The sequence below is a fragment of the Somniosus microcephalus genome, unplaced genomic scaffold, assembly GCF_052327205.1.
Source record: "Somniosus microcephalus isolate GS21.2 unplaced genomic scaffold, FLI_Smic_1.0 unresolved_chr1, whole genome shotgun sequence".
In the NCBI taxonomy this organism is placed as follows: domain Eukaryota; kingdom Metazoa; phylum Chordata; class Chondrichthyes; order Squaliformes; family Somniosidae; genus Somniosus; species Somniosus microcephalus.
The window spans coordinates 155,776,966-155,790,403 of NW_028225179.1; the positions used below are offsets into that span (position 1 = coordinate 155,776,966).

At 47.4% G+C, this 13,438-nt stretch overlaps 1 pseudogene; it reads right to left on the minus strand.

The window, feature by feature from the left end:
* Positions 1-4,532: 4,532 nt before the first annotated feature.
* On the minus strand, positions 4,533-12,873 carry LOC147096294 (zinc-binding protein A33-like; annotated as a pseudogene).
* Between the last annotated feature and the right edge of the window lie 565 nt (positions 12,874-13,438).

A 13,438-nucleotide genomic window follows, 5' to 3' on the forward strand; every position in this document is an offset into this window, starting at 1 on the left:
AAACGGGGAATTATAGACCGGTAAGCCTGACATCGGTAGTGGGGAAAATGCTAGAGTCTATTACAAAAGATGTAATAGCAGAGCACTTGGGAAACAGTGACAGGATCGGACAAAGTCAACATGGATTTACAAAAGGTAAATAATGCTTGACTAATCTACTGGAAATTTTTGAGGATGTAACTGGTAGAATAGATAAGGGAGAACTAGTGGATGTGGTGTATTTGGACTTTCAGAAGGCTTTCAATAAGGTCCCGCGTAAGAGATTGGCGTGCAATGTTAAAGCACATGGGATTGGGGGTAAGGTACTGACTTGGATAGAGAACTGGTTGGCAGACAGGAAGCAAAGAGTTGGAATAAACGGGTCTTTTTCCGAGTGGCAGGCAGTGATTAGTGGGGTACCACCGTGATCGGTGCTAGGACCCCAGCTATTCACAATATGTATTAATGATCTAGACAAGGGAACTAGATGTAATATCTCCAAGTTTGCAGACGACACACAGCTGGGTGGGCGTGTGTGCTGTGAGGAGGATGCAGAGAAACTCCAGTATGATTTGGACAGGTTGGGTGATTGGGCAGATGCATGGTAGATGCAGTATAATGTGGATAAATGCGAGGTTATCCACTTTGGTGGCAAAAACAGGAAGGCAGATTATTACCTGAATAGCAATAGATTGGGAAAAGGGGAAGTGCAACGAGACCTGGGTGTCCTTGTGCACCAGTTGCTGAAGGTAAGCGTGCAGGTGCAGCAGGCGGTTAAGAAGGCAAATGGTATGTTGGCCTTCATAGCGAGAGGATTCGAGTACAGGAGCAAGGATGTCTTGCTGCAGTTGTACAGGGCCTTGGTGAGACCACATCTTGAGTATTGTGTGCAGTTTTGGTCGCCTTATCTGAGGAGGGATGTTCTTGCTATGGAGGGAGTGCAGTGAAGATTCACCAGACTGATACCTGGCATGGCAGGAATGACGTATGAAAAGAGATTGAGTCGATTAATTTAGAAGAATGAGAGGGGCTCTCATTGAAACTTATAAAATTCTAACAGGACTAGATAGACTAGATGCAGGAAGGATGTTCCCAATGGCGGGGGAATCCAGAACCAGTGGTCACAGTCTAAGGATAAGGGGTAAGCCATTTAGGACTGAGATGAGGAGGAATTTCTTCAGCCAAAGAGTGGTGAACCTGTGGAATTCTCTACCACAGAAGGCAGTGGAGGCCAATTCATTAAATATATTCAAGAAGGAGTTAGATATATTCCTTAAGGCTAAAGGGATCAAGGGGTATGGGGAGAAAGCAGGGACCGGGTACTGAATTTGGATGTTTAAACTAGATGTGGGGGTTGTTGCTGTAGTTGTTCTGTGGAGTTCCTTCAAGGAGGTGATTCTGAATGCAATGGATCAACGTGTACCCATGCAAAGCAAAGGTACTGAGCGTCATTACAGTCCAGCCTGGTTCAACGGAACTAAAAAACAATTCATCCAGAAGAGAAAAAGGTAAATTACGGTAAATGACACAGAATTCAGATGGCTTCAAAACCAGAAGGCAAACCAAGAGTGTAAAAACTGCAACAGAATGGGGAAGAAAATATTCACATTGAACATAGCAAGTGAAGAGAAGGGCAATAATAGTGCCAGAGGTAAGTTGTGTCACTATTCACATTCCGCCTTGATCTGAATAGGTCTGTTAAAGGGGGCGATTGAGAAGAATAGAGGAGAAATGAAAAGGAAGGCGGAATGAGCGAAAGGTCTTTTGATTGCCCGGAGCGCAGGACGCTGTGCTCGGAACTGGCAGACTTTAAAGTGCATGTGTAGGGAAGTAAAGTAAAGAGCGACCTTGTGTGTGAGAAGATCACAAGAAGGTAGTGCTTGGAGCTGCGCCCTTGAGGCAAGTTGCGTGTTGTCAGGAAAACTGCTGTAGTTAAAGCAGAAAATTAAAACCAGAAACTGCTGGCAACACTCAGCAGGTCAGGCAGCATCTGTGGAGAGATACTCGCTTTACCAGGTCATCATTATGCACTTTCACCGATACTTCACACAGCTCAAAGTTCACAATCTCAGCAATTTGCTGATTTGAGCAAACAGCGGCGAGCCAGCAATGCAAAAGGACACAATACGTCAAATCTTCAATGCAATAACTGCGAGAATGTAACATAAGAACATAAGAAGTAAGAGCAGGAGTAGGCCGTGTGGCCCCTCGAGCCTGCTCCGCCATTTAATAAGATCATGGTTGATCATCGACCTCAACTCCACTTTCCCACCCGATCCCCATATTCCTTGATTCCCCATGAGGCTAAAAATCTATCTCAGCCTTGAATATACTCAAAGTCTCAGCATCCACAGCCCTCTGGGGCAGAGAATGCCAAAGGTTCACAACCCTCTGAGTGAAGAAATTCCTCCTCATCTCAGTCTTAAATGGCCGACCCCTTATCCTGAGACTATGCCTCCTAGCTCGAGACACTCCAGCCAGGGGAAACAACCTCTCAGCATCTACCCTGTCAATCCCCCTCAGAATCTTGTATGTTTCAATGAGATCACCTCTCATTCTTCTAAACTCCAGAGAGTATCGGCCCATTCTACACAATCTCTCATCATAGGACAGCCCTCTCATCGCAGGAATCAATCCAGTGAACCTTCGTTGCACCGACTCCAAGGCAAGTATATCCTTCCTTAGATAAGGAAACCAGAACTGTGCACAGTACTCCAGGTGCGGTCTCACCAAGGCCCTGTACAATTGTAGCCAGACTTCCTTACTCTTATTAGCCAACCCCCTTGCAAAAAAGGCCAACATGTCATTTGCCTTCCTTATTGCTTGCTAGCTTTCTGTGTTTCTTGCACGAGGACACCCAAATCTCTCTGAACACCAACATTTGAAAGTTTCTCACCATTTAAAAATTATTCTGTTTCTCTATTCTTCCTACCAAAGTGAATAACCTCACATTTCCCTACATTATACTCCATATGCACGCAGAGCCCAATGGATTAGCAATCCAATAATGTAACCACTCGGCCAGCTGGTTGCATAAATGGTGCTTAAAAATTCCTTTTGTTTCCATCTTTCAACGCACAACCCTCGATTCAGAGGGCAATCAACAAGAAAGGCAGCTTTCAATCAGCACTAAAGATTTTTAAAACTGAAAGCAGCTGAAAGTGTGGACGAGTGGTCTAAGGCGCTTGATTAAAGCTCCAGTCTCTGCGGGGACAGGGGATGAATCCCACTCAAGGCCAGAATTTGAAATAACAACAGAAAACTCAGCAGGCCAGGCAACATCCGTGGAGAGAAATTAGAGTTGACGTTTCGGGTCAAAACCCTTTTTCAAAACTGGAAAGGAAATAAAATAGATCGAAGGCAGGGCTGCGATAGAACAAAAGAAGTAAAGAGACATTAAGAGGTATTCAAAACCAGACGAGATGGTGATAGGACAGTGGAGACAAAAGACGGCTCAGATTAGGTGTGAAGTGTACTGGCAGGATGAGAGACAGCTGCCATGTGGGAGAGAGAAAAAAAGGAAAGTGGGGGGGGGGGAAGGGAAGACCCAAAACAAAGGGGTGGAAAAAAATATAAGTAAAAATGTAATAGGGGCTGAGGTTATGATGTGAAATTGTTGAACTCGATATTGAGTCCGGAAGGCTGCAAAGTGCCTAATCGGAAGATGAGGTGCTGTTCCTCGAGTTTACGTTGAGCTTCCGTGGAACAATGCAAGAGGCCAAGGACGGTGAGGTCCGAGTGGGAATGGAGCGGTGAATTAAAATGACAGGTGACCGGAAGCTCGGGGTCAGCCTTACGGACTGAACGGAGGTGTTGAATCTGTTCATCTTTTGGCTGCTTCACCAAAAATCCTTCTCTCGCAGTAATGCTGCTCACGACACAGGCATCGAGATATCAATCCTTACCACGTGAATAAATGTTGGTCATGAAAGCCTGTTCACATCTTGAAATCCGTTGAGGTGGTTCGTAAGGGGATGAAGCTCAGGCCTTTGCTGAGGACTGATCATTCAGGGTCAGAGAGGGGAAGGTCAGAGGGGATAGTGAAAACACTGCAAGGGGTGAGATTGTAAGAAGGGATGGGGGGTCAGAGGAAAGTGAACGGGACGAAGCATCTCCAGGGGCATTGGTGTCTAAGAGTTGTTGAAGCTCGCGATCCTCGACACCTGAAAGGAAGATAAAATGTTTTCTTGTTAAAGCTGCGGATGAGGCAAAGGATGAAGTGGGACTGTGGACCAGGCCAGCTCTGAGATAGAGTGAGTCGGTGCTGCTGAAAGGGAGAGGTGGAGAGCGTGCATGTGGTGGTGCCTGGCGTGGAGCGTGGATCTCAGGCTGCGCTTTTTATTTAATTTTACAGGAGTCTCTGGAGCAGTTGCCACGAGTTTGTTCCCCTGCACCGATTAAACAAACAAAGCTCACCAACAAGACATTGTCACTGGGTTGTAGCCGCCCTGACCTCAGGTGACATTTGGACCATCCGCACCACCTGTGACTGAGACCGACGCCCGTCAGTTTGCAGCTGGCAGGAGGCGGGGTGAAATTATGGGATGGACCTATTAGTGACCTTTAACCCCGCAGATTGTCAGCGGGGCGGAGTTTTTCCCGCCGTCATTCCGTCCCGGATTGAAGATGGGAAAGATTCTCTCAGTGAAAGTGTGGGTGAAAGTGTGGAGATGGGACATGTTGTCTGCATTGTAAAATGACACCTGTCCGCCCTCATAGTCCAGGTACACCCCGATCTTCCGGGGCTTCACACTCGGGGTGAGGCGGGTCGGTGAGGGGGAGGTGAGGGCAACATAGACACTTCTGGGAAACAGCCCCACAGTCCAATATCCGGTCTCAGGGCTCAGTCTGATTCCCCCTTTCCTCTCGACAGACTCTCGGGCCACTCCCACAACCCACAGAGTCTTGTTCCCCACCGCCACCTCCCAGTAGTGTCTCCCTGATGTGAATCCCTCCAATCCCAGGACACAGGGCCCAGTAATCAAACCTCTCCGGGGTGTCAGGGAGCGGCTGCTGTTTGTCTCCGAGTCTCACACTGGTCCAGTCCTCGATGAGCCGGGGATTCGCTGTGTTCGGATCCAGAGTCAGAGAGGCTGGAGCTGGGGGAAAGTTAAAATAACAGTCAGTGATTTAGTTTTTTGCTGTGATTTATTCAAACACTTCCCTTTTTAAAGTGACCACCCGGGCTCTGGGTTGTGTTCATGGAATCTGCTGCCACTCCAGGGTTTATGATCTAGGGGTCGTTTTCGGTCCCAAATCAGCGCTGTAGCGGAAGCAGCGCCCGGAGATAAAGACCAGAGAACCACAGGAGCCAGTGGGGGAAGGGAGAAACAGTGTGGGGTGGGGAGAGACAGCATGGAGGTGGGGAGAGAGACAGCGGGGGGAGGGGAGAGACAGCGGGGGGCGGGGGGAAGAGATAGCGAGGTGAGGGGGAAGAGAGAGCAGCAGTCTGGGGAGAGAGAGCGGGGGTAGGGGAGAGGGACAGCAGGGGGAGGGGAGAGAGAGCGGGGGAGAGAGAGGGGGGAGAGAGAGGGGGAGAGAGATCGGGGCGAGAGAGGGAGCGGGGGAGAGAGAGCGGAGGGGGAGAGAGCGTGGTGGGGGGAGAGAGCGGGCAGAGGAGAGAGAGGGGGGTAGGGGGAGAGAAACAGCATTGGGTGGGGAGAGACAGCATGCAGGTGGGGAGAGAGACAGCGGGGGGAGGGGAGTGAGAGCGGGCAGGGAAGAGATAGTGAGGTGAGGGGGAAGAGAGAGCAGCGGGCTGAGGAGTGAGCGCGGGGGTAGGGGGAGAGAGACAGCGGGGGGAGGGGAGAGAGAGCGAGAGGGGAGAGTTGCTGTCACCAACTAAGGAGGGTCTACAGCAGAACCTGGATCTGCTGGAGTCGTACTGCCAGACTTGGACCCTGACAATAAATCCCCAAAAAACCAAAGTCCTTGTGTTCCAGCAAAGATCCAGACATCAGGGACCCAAAATGAATTTCACACTAGGAACAACCAAAATTGAGCAAACCACTAACTACACATACTTGGGCTTAAACATCAGTTCTACGGGAAATTTCAAACTGGCTGTGAATGAACTGAAAGAGAAAGCAAGAAGGGCTTTCTATGCCATTAAAAAATCAATCCAAATAGAAATCCCAATTAGCATTTGGCTCAAAATTTTCAAATCAGTAATTGAACCAATTGCACTCTATGGCAGTGAGGTGTGGGGACCGCTAACACAACAAGAATTTGCAAAATGGGACAAACACCCAATTGAGATCCTACATGCAGAATTCTGTAAAAGTATCCTCCGGACTCAAAGGAAAACCGTAAACAATGCATGCAGGGCAGAACTAGGCCAATATCCATTAATAATCACTATCCAAAAAAGAGCCACCAAATTTTGGAAACACCTAGAAATGAGCAACCCCCAATGCTATCATTACGAAGCCCTGAAATGCCAAGAGAGGACCATAAAGAAGAATACCCTCAGTCAACTAGTCCTGGGACTCAGTGAAGTAACTACTAACACTACTAACAATAACCAGCCCCAGGACAGTGACAGCATAACACAAAGAATTCGACCCAACACAATCGTCGCTAAGCAAAAGGAAAAATATTTGTCATATTGGGCAGAAACAACAAAAACCCAAAGCAAACTCAATTGCTACTTGGCCCTAAACAGACAATACAACATGGCTGATTACCTGACCATGGTAAAGGATAGCAAGCTGAGAAAAACTTTGACGATGTACAGACTTAGTGAACATAACCTGGCGATCGAAAAAGGTAGACACAGGCAGACCCGGCTACCAAGAGAGGACAGGATATGCTCTCACTGCAGTCATGGAGTGGTGGAGACAGAGATGCACTTCCTCACAGCTTGTAGAAAATATCAGGGCATAAGGGAGAATTTCTACCCAAAATTCACAAAAATATACCCGGAATTCAGAAATTTGAATGACGACCAAAAACTCCCATACCTACTAGGGGAAGAGAGAAATTGTGTAACACTAGCGGCACACTATGTTACAGCTTGCCATAAACAGAGGAACAACCATTAATATAAGAAAAGAGTATATATAAATTATATGAAAGTATATTTATACACTCAGGGATATATCTGTTTATACACTGTATGGATAGATCTGTATTTTTGTGAACAAACATGAATGTTTTTCGATGCTTTGGCAACATAAGATGTAACTTGTCATGCCAATAAAGCGATTTGAATTGAATTGAATTGAATTGAGAGGGGGGGGGAAGAGATAGCGAGGTGAGGGGGAAGAGAGAGCAGCGGGCTGGAGAGAGAGAGCTGGGGTAGGAGGAGAGAGAAAGCGGGGGAGGGGAGAGAGAGCGAGAGGGGAGAGAGAGCGGGGGAGAGAAAGAGCGGGCTGGGGAGAGAGAGAGGGCTGGGGAGAGAGAGCGGGGGTAGGGGGAGAGAGACAGCGGAGGGAAAGGAGAGAGAGCGAGAGGGGAGAGAGAGTGGGCTGGGGAGAGAGAGCGGGCTGGGGAGAGAGAGCGGGGGTAGGGGGAGAGAGACAGCGTGGGGAGGGGAGAGAGAACAGGAGAGGAGAGAGAGTGGGAGAGGAGAGAGAGTGGAGGCGGAGAGGGGTAGCGGGGTCAGGGAGAGAGAGCATGGGAGGGGAGAGATAGCTGGGGAGGGGAGAGGGAGGGGAGTGAGCGGGCAGGAGGGGGAGGGGGAGCGGGGGGAGTGGGTGCAGGAAGATTTTCCTGGACACTAGAGAAATGACCCAATCCAATTACCGGTTGGACCAGAACCATGGAATCTTACATCACAGAAGGAGCCCGTTCCACCCTTTGTGCCTGTGCCGGCTCTTTGAAAGCACTGAACCATTCAGTCTGAGTCAATGGGACTCTCTCTGACCTTTCTTCGCAGTCCATCTCCAGGACCAGCGTGTATCTGAGTCAATAGGACTCTCTCTGACCTTTCTCCACAGTCCATCTCCAGGGCCAGTGTGTATCTGAGTCAATGGGACTCTCTCTGACCTTTCTCCCCAGTCCATCTCCAGGATCAGTATGTATCTGAGTCAATGAGAATCTCTCTGACCTTGCTCCCCAGTCTATCTCCAGGACCAGTGTGTATCTGAGTCAATGGGACTCTCTCTGACCTTTCTCCCAGATGGGAGGGAAAGCAGTGAGTGAGGAGGACATAAAAAACCTGCAAAAGGACATAGACAGGCTAAGTGAGTGGGCAGAGATTTGGCAGATGCAATATAATGTTGGAAAGTGTGAGGTTATGCACTTTGGCAGAAAAAATCAAAGAGCAAGTTATTATCTAAATGGAGAGAAACTGCAAAGTGCTACAGTACAAAGGGATCTGGGGGTCCTGGTGCATGAAACACAAAAAGTTAGTATGCAGGTGCAGCAGGTGATCAGGAAGGCCAAAAGAACCTTAGCTTTTATTACAAGGGGGATGGAGTATAACAACAGGGAAGTCTTGCTGCAGTTATACAGGGTATTGGTGAGGCCACACTTGGAATACAGCGTGCAGTTTTGGTTTCCATATTTAAGAAAAGATATACTTGCTCTCGAGGCGGTTCAGAGAAGGTTCACTCGGGTGATTCCAGAGATGAGGGGGTTGACGTATGAGGAAAGGTTGAGTAGGTTGGGACTCTACTCATTGGAGTTCAGAAGAATGAGAGGCGATCTTATCGAAACATATAAGATTGTGATGGGGCTTGATCGGGTAGATGCGGTGAGGATGTTTCCACTGATGGGTGAGACTAGAACTAGGGGGCATAATCTTAGAATAAGGGGCAGCCCTTTCAAAACTGAGATGAGGAGAAACTTCTTCATTCAGAGTGTAGTAAATCTATGGAATTTGCTACCCCAGAGTGCTGTGGAAGCTGCAACATTAAATAAATTTAAAATGGAGATAGACATTTTCCTAGCAGATAAGGGAATTAGGGGTTACGGGGAGAGGGCAGGGAAGTGGACACGAGTCTAGATTCGGATCAGCCATGATCCTATTGAATGGCGGAGCAGGCCCGAGGGGCCGTATGGCCTACTCCTGCTCCTACTTCTTATGTTCTTATGTTCTTATAATGAGAACAATCCCAGCTTTGCCAGTCTCTCCACATAACTGAAGTCCATCGTCCCTGGTTTTATCCTGTTAAACCTCTTTTTTACCCTTTCCAAGAAAGGTCCAGGAGAATGAGGAGGGGTAATACGCTATGCTCGCTGTCATAGAGCAAGACATTTGTGCCCTTTATTAGGGCCACTTTGGTGACAGGGATGAAAATCTCGTTAGTGTGGTTCAAACATGCAGTTGCGGGAAAATGGCCAGGGATTTCAGAAGTGATCGTACGGTCAAGGACTTTGTAGAAGAAAGTAAGGTTGGAGATCAAGTGCAAGGACAGAGGGATAGAGGGTGGGTAATTTTGAGGAAGGGTGTGATGACATTGGATTTGAAAAGGAGCTGGATAGGACGTGAGGAGAGGGAACCATTTACAATGTGAGCTAACAGGAAACCAGGAAGTGAAGTTGGGTGGGCAGCAGTTTAGTGGGAATTGGGTCAATGGAACAGGAGGTGGGTCCAGCAGAGAATACAATCTCAGTAAGACAGGCAGCCTGGCTTCTGATTGGTTACTTGCACCATGGATATGTAAAATAAAGACAATAATGCAGCGAGAGCATAAAAATAAAAATACCAAACATTGAACCGAACTTTGATGTTTTATCCAGTAGGAATATTGGTATAAAATATCAGAACATACATTGATGTGAATTTAAGAACTGAAGTAAGAACTGTGAATAACTCAAAGCAGATCAGAGAAAGTGGGTGAGAGTCTAGGTGGAAGTGAGTGATGATGGGATTAGTGTCACTGTGTGAAGCTGCTTTCAAAGGTGATGCGATGACTTTCTAGCGTGGTTCTAAACTCGGGTTTAAGCAGCTGTTTTCAAAGGCCACAAGGAAAGTACTGTTGTGAGTAAAATATTTCACAGGTAAGGCAGAGTCCAGCATAAGGGATGTGTTGGAAATAAATACACTGCAATTACATCTGAAGGAGAAACTGACATTTCTAATGCTCCTGACAAATGTCTCAAAGCACTTCACACAATGTATTACTTTTGAAGTGTATTTTCTGCTGTGATATAGGGCAGGGTGTCCAATAGGGCAGGGTGTCCAAATTAGACCTCCCCTCTCCTCAGCCCTCACAATTCCACTCTCCAAGCCCAGGCAGCTCAGTCCTATTTGGGTTTACAGTTTTTGCCAGCTGCTTATCAAACTCTCTCTTGAAGCTGCTGATACCCTCAGACAACTCTGCCTCCCTTACTTTCCATACCCTCCGCATAAAGTAGTTGGGAGTGATTTACGTCTCACTATCGCCCGGATTTACACCATAAACGGAGCAGTAACGAGACCAAAATCACACACAGTGCTTCCCACCTGGTTCCCACCAAGGCCGCCGGGCAATGATGCAGCAGCCGGGAAATAGGAATCCAGCGCTCCCGCACTGAACATGGGGGAAGCCTCATTAGTCCATGCAAACCGGATCCCATAATGTACATGGGACCCCATTGCAATCTTGGTCTTCCATTGGATGGTGCGTGAGCTGTGCAAGCCCCGCCCAGTGGAACAGTCTGTAGAATGGCCCAACCTGTGGTCCTTAAAGGGACCGCTGGAAACCCCATAGGGAATGATGTAGGGAGTTCGTTCTCTCCGGTGTCCTGGGCAAGATTTATCCCTCAACCGACATCACCAAAACTGGTCATCATCACATTGTTATTTGTGCGCAGATTCGTTGTAGCTTTTGCTACATCAGTGACTACTCATAAAAATTACTTCATTGGCTGTAAAGCGCTTTGGGACTTCTTGAGGTCGTGAAAGGCGCCATGGAAATGCAAGTTCTTTCCTTTTATTCCCTTTTGTAACAGTTTCTCTGTGGCCAGGAGGTGCCTGAATTGTCCTTAATGCTGCTGCCGCTCCTCGGCTTTGTCCCTTCACCTCCCCCAACCCCGCCCCCACCCACTGCATTTTCCTGTCACCCCCTCCCCCCTAGCCTTCTGCTCACTTGCCTCCAGGGAGGATTTGGCGGATTTCCTGTCTCCCGCCTCCATCCTCAAGGATCACCGAGCACCTTCCCACGCTCCAAATCCGTGGGCAACTCGCCAGCAATATTGCACTGAAGCCCAACCCTGAGAATGGATTGGGCCTCTGACCAGTTTCATGGAGCGAGCAGTGGGCTCACTGACTCACTGCCTGCCCGATCAATGGGGTCACTCAAAAACCCAACCTCGCTCAATCCAAACGGCCCTTTCACCCTCCCTTTTCTCAGTTTGAGACTATCCCTACTTTGTTGTAGACTCTGTGACTGTGTTAAACCTGTGGATGTTTATCTTCTCTCTGCGGTTTAGGATCTTGAATAATTCAATAAGATCACCCCAAGCCCTCCCTTATCCAGAGCAAAGACTCCTGACTTCCAGGCTAGACACGGACATCAGTGATCATTTAATCCGGGGTCTGGGAGCCCGTTCAGTCTCTTCTCATCTGGATTTATAAATCAGGAAAAGGAATATAAGAGTTTTACCGGGGTTAATGGCGTCTATCATTTCTCTCCACGCTGTGTACTGTAAAGGGCCGTTGAACTTTCCGATAGACAGGGCGCCATCTGCTACTGACAGTACTTGATCTTCGTCACTAATCCTGTAAATATTGAAGAGTTGATGTTATCGATCGATATTTAACACTTTCCTGAGTTATTTTCCCAAACTGTGCAGAGTTTCAGTAAAGAGCATGTCCTACCTCCTCTTCCGACAAGCTTCCTCCTGAAATAAATAAAACACAAACAGTGAGGAGGATAGTAAAAGACTTCAGGAGGACACAGACAGGCTGGTGAAATGAGCAGACACAGGGCAGGTAGAATTTAACACAGAGAAGTGTGAAGTGATGCATTTTGGAAGGAAGAATGAGGAGAGGCAAAATAAACTAAATGGTACCATTTTAAATGTGGTGCAGGAACAGAGAGACCTGGGGGCTCACATTCACAAATCGCTGAGATAATTGGCAAAAAGAGAGTGGGGATTTTTTAACAATGACTTGTGATGATCTGGAATGCACTGACCGACAGGGTGGAGGAAGCAGATTCCATAGTGATATACACTTGAAAAGGAAAACAATGCAGGGCTATGGAGAAAGAGCAGGGGGAGTGGGTCTAATTGGTTGCTCTTTCAAAAAGCCAGCACAGGGAAGATGAGCCGAATTGTTTCCGTCCGTGCTGTCGGGTTCGATCATTCTATGTAGTTTGAAAAGCCTGATTTGTGTGTCAGATACTGGAACTCAACATCAGTGTCACTCACAGACACAGTGACTCTCACACCCACCGCACCAGACACACCCACACACTCACAACATCGAAGTGTAACTGGATTGCAATCTGAGTGCCAGATAAATATTAAACTTGCACAACACGGAAATAATTACAAGCAAAATATCAAGATCAGGACAACTCATTCCGGGAGTTTGCAGGTATTCCTGGGAATCTGCGGATAGTGTGGGAGCCGGTTATTTCAGTGACAACAGAACCGCCCCGGAATAGAGAAAACAATCAATTTAAATCAGTTTCGAATTATTCAGCAAATGCTGCATTTATTTCAGTTATCATCGGTTATTTTGTGACTGTGTGAAGTTTCACTGAACTGACCCGCAATATAATCCTCACCTTCAGAAATGTCAGCCCGTCTTTTCGCTCCATTTGTTTCTGCAACTTTGAGAGTTTCTCCTGAATAGAATTTAGATTCTCTTGAATTTCTCGGAGGTTTTTCTCCATTATTTCTAGAATCTCCCCCTCTTGTTCCCTGAGATCTCTGATTAAACGCTGCTCTTTCTCACTGAGAATCTGGTGCATTTTAGCGAACTCGGATGTGATGCGGGTCTGCAGACTGCTCGACTGTTCCTACCAAATGAAATGTGAAACATAATTAATGTACCGCGATAAAGGGAACAAAACTAACCGAGATCCCAGAAAATCAGCACAGGGAGACCTTACCCTAACTGCGGAAATCTGCTGTTTCTGTTTTAATTCCGTTTCTAGAACCGCCGATTTCTTCTCTGTGAGAGAATCTAAGGAAGATTTCAGCTGATCCCGGGATTGGGATGAAAATCACAGAATAAAAGTGTTTGTGAAAACAGGCGAGTGAAAGAGTGGATCAAGTGAATCTCTGGTTCATTTTACCCTGTAGATCTCAACAGCTTCATTGATGGGCAGGAAGCGGCGCGACTCGTCACTCTGCCCGTCTCTCCCCGCAAGGCACGTCACACAGATCAGTTTCTGGTCAGTTTCACAAAACAGCTTCAGTTCTTCCCGATGTTCCTCACAGTGAAGTTTACTTTCCTTCTCTTTCCCATTCAGGTTTAATTTTCGCGCTTTCTGGGCCAGACTCGCTCAGGCCCGATTGACCCGGAGGTTTCTGTCTGCAAATTCCTCTCTACATTCCGGCCAGGAGTTTGTCGCCT